The sequence below is a fragment of the Columba livia genome, chromosome 3 (assembly GCF_036013475.1).
Source record: "Columba livia isolate bColLiv1 breed racing homer chromosome 3, bColLiv1.pat.W.v2, whole genome shotgun sequence".
NCBI lineage: Eukaryota > Metazoa > Chordata > Aves > Columbiformes > Columbidae > Columba > Columba livia.
Window position 1 is genome coordinate 9307839 of NC_088604.1, and position 8312 is coordinate 9316150.

Sequence of the window (8312 nt, forward strand, 5' to 3'; positions counted from 1 at the left end):
CGATATTGCATTACTACTCAAGACCAGTATGATATTGGTTGCAGATGCCCCATCCTTGGAAGTGTTCAAGGTCAGGTTGGATGAGGCTTTGAGCAAAAGCTGTCCTTGCCAATGGTGGATGGGTAGCCTAGACGATATTTAAAAGGTTTCTTCCAACCTAAGCCATTCTGTGAGTCTATGGTTCTTTGATATGTCTGCAATACAAAGTTGTTCATGAGTGTGCTGTCTCCTATGACTGGTGTGAATTGCTGCTTGTAGCATGTCTGAACAAAAAGCTGTAGCTCAAATTCAAACAATTCATGTTCTGTTCTGGAAGAAGGTAGTTCAGTTTCTACTGGGTGGAAGTGGTCTTACAAGGATGCACTTATCCCACTTCTGTTGCTATTATAGAACATGGGCAGTTTTGACCCGTTCTGTAGGGCCTGGATTTGCTCCCATGTCTGTGGATCGGACAGTACACCTCAAGTCTATCTTTACTGCTGCTTAAGGTTTTTGTGAGGTTTTGTGAACCGGTGGTGGATGATTCTGATCTTTTTACCAGACTCTAACCATCACTAAGCTGAAAATGTACATAAAACGAAAGACCAACTAGAGTTTGTGTGCATTTTTGGAAAGTGGGAGCTGAAAAAGGCAACATTTCCATCTGGAAAACGTACTTCACTTGTAATAGCTTATCTGTGATGACTTTTCAAGAATTACAGCAGAGTTGGAAAGTGATAGATGTTATCAGTCCACAAACACATCTAAAACCTAGAAACGTTGACAGTAGATACATTGCTTTCAACCACTGCCTTTTGGCAGCATATCAGTTTATATATGTGAGCCACCCAAATAACACACTTTCCCAGGTGGGCATTAGCAGAACCATCTGGCAATTAGAAGTCTCTAGGGCAGTCAATACAACTTTGAGCTGGATTAACTTGGAAGTTTCAAACACTGCCATTGCTTTTTGATAGTCAGAGAGGTTTTTGGCCCTTGTGAAGGAGACATTCATTTGATTTGGGATGGAAAGAATTATTCAGTTATTTATCTTCAGCCTTGTTCAGCTTTCCATGAGGTCAGTCTAAATCATCTCTCATAGAGCACGTATATTGAGCGAGCGTACATGCATGGCTCAAATCCAGCCAATTTTGGGGATGAATAAGTTGGCTGAGCACACAGAGAAGATCTGTAACAATCTTGGAGCTTTATGTGGTGTGGCAGACTGTGGGTAATTTTGAACAGATAGTGTTGTTAATTCACAGAAACAGTTTAGCTTTTGCTGTATTTCAGCAGTGACAAAGGCTCCCACAGCCTCACCATAGGCCCTCTTGATAACAACTGACAAAATCTGGATCTTCCAAATACATTATATCATTAGATGAAGTGGACAAAAACAAAACAAGTATGTTTATGACTTAGCCTGAGGAGATAATTAACTTCAGAGTGCTGAGATCCTTGATTGCATTCCTAGCATGATCTTAATTGGAAGTCTGAACTTGTAAAAGGTTGTAATGTTTGGAGGATATGTGAAATGGTTCGCTGAGAAATTGTTTGTTCATAAATTTGAAAGGTAATCCAGACAAATACCTTTTCCTTTTCCTTTGTTGTAATTGTGGTTGATAATGATGATAAAACTAATCTATTACGGCAGCAGCAAAGGCACCAGACTATGCAAGGAGAACATGCACCAAAATGTAGTAAGCCACTTCAGGGAATTTCAAAAGAAATAATAAGTTTTACAGAAAGGCCTGAATACGTACGAGATGGTGTTACTTTGAAACCCATATTGCTGCTTCAGACTGTGGTACAGTACTTTGCTGAAACTATAGAGCCCTTGTGTGTCCTCAGGAAGAATTTTCATGATCTAAGTATTTTGCATGGAACTCTGTTATGTTATGCACGCAGTACGGTAGGTTGCTAGTGTAAGATGAAAATGCAATTCTGTTCTGCTGATTTATCTTGCTGTTAGATGTGGGAGGCACTGGATGGAGATGAAGTTAGGTCAAAAAAATGAAATTCTGACTTTATGTTCGAGCAACTACATTTTTTATATTTTTGAACCAGTTGTAAGTCTTTCTGTTGACCTGATGGACTAGTTGAATCTTATTAAGTTCTGGCATTGACAACAGGTCTACATGGCACAAAATATTTCCATGCGGGGACACTAAAGCTAGGAACGAGTAAGAATACCAGCAGTAAAGCTGCTATGACACGGTGCTCCAGCCACAAAAGGACTAATTAGCTCTGCAGAGACACAGACTGTAACGGCCTGGGATGACCCAGTACTGCTTCCCATACATGCACTAGACTGTGCATTGTGCTTTGTGCATCTATCCTCAGAAGGCTGAAAAGATGTATTAAAGGGCAGATAGATGAGGAGAAATAACAACTCATGTCTTCAAGATAACTGCAATAGCAACAAAAGCTCCAGAAAAAAAAAAAAACAAAAAACATTAGAAACTCATTAGTTATGCTGCTTTTCTGGGGCCAAAAAACATCTCTGCCCTTTTCCTGTCCCAGTTATCAGAACCTGGCTACCAGATGTGGGCATCCCAGCTCTCTGTATGATCAGAGAGGGCAACAAAGTGCATCCCTCATTCTGTCCAAGGAGAAATCCATACAGTATCAGAAATCATGTTCATCTCACCTGAATGTAGTAATTTAAAGGATGGGAATGGGTGAAGGCAGTCTTAGATTCCCTCTAAAGTCAGTATTGAAAAATGCACTGCAAGGTATTTAACACGTCTAATTTAAATTAGGCAGGGGAGACCTTACTGTGGCTCTCACTACTTAAAGGGCTTATGAGAAAGATGGAGACAGACTTTTTAGCAGGGCATGTTGTGACAGGACAAGAGGTAATGATTTAAAACTAAAAGAGGGGAGATTCAGACATTCAGAAATTTTTTACAATGATGGTGGTGAGACACCGGCCCAGGTTTCCCAGAGAGGTGGTGGATGCCCCATCCCTAGAGACATCCCAGACCACGCTGGATGGGGCTCTGAGCAACCTGATCTGGGTGAAGATATCCCTGCTCATGGCAAGTGGGTTGGACTGGATGAGCTTTGAAGGTTCCTTCCAACACAAATCATTCTACCATTCTATCATTCTAAATGTATAAGATACAGAACACAAAAAAATTTCTAAAGGTGTTGTTGAACATACGCAGAGACCTCATGACCATCTTAGGCTAGAAAACTGACTGAGATGTCTGAAAGTTTTAGTGATATTGGTATAACATAATGTGACCAAGTTATTTCATAATTCCTTGTGGTCCTAGAGGAAAAATGGCAGCAGAAATGTGGGCAAGTATCACACTACCTTTGCCTAGGTACCTGGGTCATCGAGCCCAACACTTGACACAGCAGGCTGCCGTAAGAGTGTCTGTTCCTGTTACCTTGCAGAAATTGTACAGAATCAGAAAGGTAACAATGAGCTTTTAGATGAAACAAATTAGTATCAGTGACAGACAACAAACTGGAAGGATGGAAGCTATTGGAGCAGAAAATAAACTGTGGAGCTCTCAGGGGAGCAAAGATGCTGTGTGTGTTAGCAAACCAATGTACTGTTTTGTGGAAGCCTTCAAAATGAAAAAATTGTGCATTTCTCTGAACGGAACAAGTGCTCATGGTCACAAGGATGTGGTACAAGACAGGACCCCTATACAGGCAAATGAGAAGGGACACAGTATTAGTCCTAACTTAGTTGGATTAGCCTAAAAATAGTTAATGAACTATAGTATTAAGAAGCAGAAAAAATCATCCGTGGTTTGTGGTGTGGTTGGTTCAGCATGTCCAAATCGTTGTTTAGCTGTTATCCAGCAAACAAAGAAATTAGAATAAAGAAACTGTGAGTTATGCAGAATAAAGTAGTGGGGTAAAACAATCCACTTTCAGGCAAGAGATGAAGAAATTGTTTTATAGGAAAAAAGCACACAAATAAAATTAAATGAACAACACAGAATGTACCCTCTGCCCTGCAAGCACAGGAGGAACAGAGAATAACAGATGTTGTAAAATGTCACAGCATTGTGCATTTGGAGTTGTAATAGGAGTGGGGTGAGACACATCATTTGAGAAGCGTCTCAAATGGATATACAAGCCTAACCTTGACTTGCTGCTGCTGCCTGAGCTGATGTGGTGAGGAAATGCTGCTGTCTGGAGGACACCTCAGGGAAGGCAAAGAGGTAGAAACACCAGATGATCAAGTGGTGGTGGAGCTTTGGGTGCTAAAATATCTCATTCAGGCATTGTTTTCATCTTCTGAATCTAATCATTTGCCCTGCAGGCTTTGCGTATGCATGTTATCTGTATACTGTACAAACTGATATATATATATATATATATATATATATATATATATAATCCTTTCTTACTGCATACCTGTCTTTTCTTTGGTAAATCTTCTGAAGTCAGTTATGATAAGAAAAATGTTTTAGATTTCAACAACCTCTGAGAACCAAGCCACTAAAGCAGTATTTCTTTGTGAAATCTTTCACCATCCTCCTCAGAAACACAAGATAGGAAACAGTAAAGAAAATTCACTTCTTCACAAATCCTGTCAACATCTGGATGGGGAATAATGGGGACTGCCTTGGATTAGCCATGGTTGGGGGTTATATACTTGTAGATGTATTTTCTCAGAGAGCTTGTAACTGTGAAAGGAACAGAATTTTAACCGTGTTTATGTTTGAGATATTGTCTGAAAATTGCAAGAACCACATTTTTTGTGCCTTCTTTCTTCTAGAGTTGGGTTTCATGTGTCAGTAGATACTGCTACCAGCCTATGCTTACTGACTTCAATATCTCTGTTAGTTTCTCATCAAGCTATTTTTACTCATAATTTGAAAAAATAAAAAAAAAAAGGAGTAGAAATTCTTCCATAGGTCCAAAGTTTGGCCTTGATTCCCAGCAGTGTAAAGCTTTGCAATGCTCTTGAAATTTGAGTTACTCTAGCTGAAGATTTGGCTCGTAGTTTCTACAAGTATTTACCTTTGCTGTTTATTTCTCCAGATTATGTCTCTTCATTAAATCAATGGCACAGCCTAGACTTTCAATTAAACAACTTTGTTTCCAGTGATGATATTGGGGTTTCTTAAATTCATGTTTTGCTGCAGTGGGTAGTGTTTATATTTGGAGGAAATTAAAAATAACTCTCTGCTCCTTAGGGCTTAAGGGGCTGCTTTTGCCTATGCTGTTAGCTGGGCGTGTTATGTGTTTTAAACACAGAAAGGAAAGATACAAATAGAAAAAAGAAAGTTGGACCTCTCTCTTCTGCACCATTTTTTGTGATTGAACATGAAATAAAACCAAGTCAAATTGGCAGACAGCATGATGTTCTGGGTGGTGGAAAGTGCCAGCAACCATGTTTTGCCTGAACACAATTTCTTCTTTAATACTCCTTTTTATTTTTCACTCACAACAACAAAAGTGAACTATTAAAAATCAAATGTGGAGATGAATGGAACTAAACAAAAACATGCCGAAGGCGACACACAGGGTTTAACACTCTGTAACTTTTATCTCTCTGGCATCTCTCTTTGATGGCTGACATGGCAAAAGAATTCTCACAATGTTTCTGAATCCTGATCACTTTGCTAATAACAGCAAGAACATCACTGTGCATCATTTCTGCTCTTGAATCCCTCTAGACATGACTTCTTGCTTACCCAGTTGATATTGACATGGAACTGCTCAGCATCAAAGATTTAATAAAGGAAATGAGGAAACCCCTGTGGAATCAGCAGATGATTTGGGTGCATTATTATGATTACATTTTGTTCATCAGTGGTGCCATGGGAAACCAATGAAGGATCAGAGTTCTGGCCTGAGGTGACAGACATATCCTCGGTGCTGTATAGTACCATGTAAATTAATGAAACTGGGATGTTTTAAATCAGTTAAGATTCCATACTTATGACAAGCCCCAAACAGTGCAGTGAGGTGCTGACAAGTAAATGGAAAATTGAGCATGTTTCTATAGCCACTAATACAGTCTTTGCTCCACAGGCTCTCTAGCCACTATCAGTCCAATACATTGCAGGGGCTTACAGAGGAGTAATGAAGTCAGGACTCAAGAGCTTTCAGTTGTGCTGGTAATATTCTCAAAGGTTTTGTCAGTTTTCTCTCTGTGGGGAAAAGGTGTTTTGTGAAGGCACTGAGCTGAGGCTCAAAAGATTTACACTTCGTTCTTAGTTCATCGTGGACTTTCTCTTTGATCTTGGGGAATAACATGTTTTCCTTGTGTGAAAATAGGAGTGCTAATAATAAGCCTTTGCTTGCCATGTTGCTTTAGGCAGTATGAACTCTTTGGGCCATGGCATCTCTGCATCTGTGTACAAACAGAAAGAGAGATGCATTTAACTGCAGCCTTCACTGACTGCTGTAACAAAAACCATCATCAGGAAATGTAAATCACAGTATAATGGAAGAGCATTAAAGGAGGTGGGTTTTTTTACTACTTGTACCCAGTCAGTCCAACAAAAGCAGGGAGTTTTGCTTCCATGTCCAAACTTTTTTTGTAAAAGCAGAAGTGAAATCTTGGCCAAAGGTGAAAAGCATTTAGAATATGAGGTGAACTCATGTTTTCAGATATCTAAGAAATCAGTTGCTTTCCAGTTTTGATAAGTGCTAATCATTACAAGGAAAATAATGTGAAGCTTTGAAGCCATATGTTAGAGCCTTACAAGTTTTTCACACAGAGAAAATCAGATTTTGCTGCCTCATATTGCCACTGTGTTAGTATATAGACATGTAAGTATGATCCACAGCCCTTCCATGAAATCTTCCCTGCCTTGCTTATGCTTGAGCCTCACGTATCTTTTTGCTATAGAGTAAGGTTGCATGTTTTCCTACACCTATATGCTAGAGCTCTGTCTCCATTTCTAGCTAGGGAAAGCAATTCAAGGGCTATATCTTTACTGACAAGTTAAACGGAACCAAGCACAGACCTGAGAGCTTGTACATGATCATTCATCCTGCTAAACTGTTAGTGAACTCTATGACATAGATTCAGCTGATGTCCAGTAGCATCACAGCCAACATTGCCTCAGCATAGCAAGGGGTCAGCACAAGCCAAGAATTGTTCCAAATATTTGCTTTGGGTGTAGTCTCTTCCTTTTTGGTCAGGTTTGGAAAGCTTAGTCGTGTGAAGGTGAGTTGTGTCACATCATATATCAGTGTTAAAGAACTGTCCCTAGTCTTGTTTACTGGTATAGAAACAGTAAGTTCTTTATCACCTGGGAGAAAAGGCTCCGAAAAATTTGTGTAGGAGATTTCTCATCTGAGAATCTGTCAACCAATAATGAAGTCAGGTTAAATATTTGTGTGATAGAATTGTAAAATATAGGTGTGGGAGGGACATAGGTCCACTTCTTAATCAAAATCAAGTAGAGTTAAGCTGGCCTGGACCCTCAGGTGTTTCGAGATTTTTTCTGAAGATCATCAATGACAAAGATTTCACAGTAGTGAAAGATTTCACAGTAGCCTATTCTAGAGCTGAATTAACCTTTGAAGTGGGCATATTTTCTTCTAATTAGCAGTTGATAAAATTTCTCATTCTTTACATGAAGAAAAAAGTTATTGGAGGTAAAAAGATCAGCAGTCTATTGCCAATCATATGGACATCAAGGATCCCTTAATTATTATTCTTTCTTACCCTGGTAAAATTTCACAGAAAACAGGAACTGGAAAGTGAGAAAAAGTTACGAGAAGGAACCGGAAGGATGGCAGCCTGTAACTTGTAGTAAAATCCATGTTTTACATAAGATAAAAATAAAACTTGGACAAGGCTATGTTTTGGGGTCTTAGTGTCATCATAAAAGACTCTTGCTTTTTGCTTTAGTTGCTTATTTTCATATCAGCAGAGCCCTGAGGTATCTTTGTAGCCTTGAAATTCACAAACATCTTCTCTTTAAAGCATTTGGTTTTAAAAGGACACATTTGTAAGTGGTATATAAAAAAAAAATCTCCTTTGTGAAATATCAATTATTTGTAAGTGCTTGGATTAAATTATTGGACTTTATGGGTAAAAGAAATGGAAATTGTTTCTTACATTAAAAATTAATATTTTACATCCAGCTGTGTCTAGCTGGGCAATAAATCAGCTCCTTACAATTACTTATTTGTCAACCAGCATGTTAGTTCAAAAAGCTAGGGAGCTTGCCTGTGGATCTTGCTCTACTTGAAAGGCAGAGAGAGTTCAGGTCAAATCAATTTGAGCCACAGTAATTAAGAACAAGATTGAAGATCCTTTCCCACCTACGTAGTAAGCATCTGGAGTTTCTTTTTAGAATGGATCCACTTCCCAGAAACAGCAGAAAATATTGCAGGCA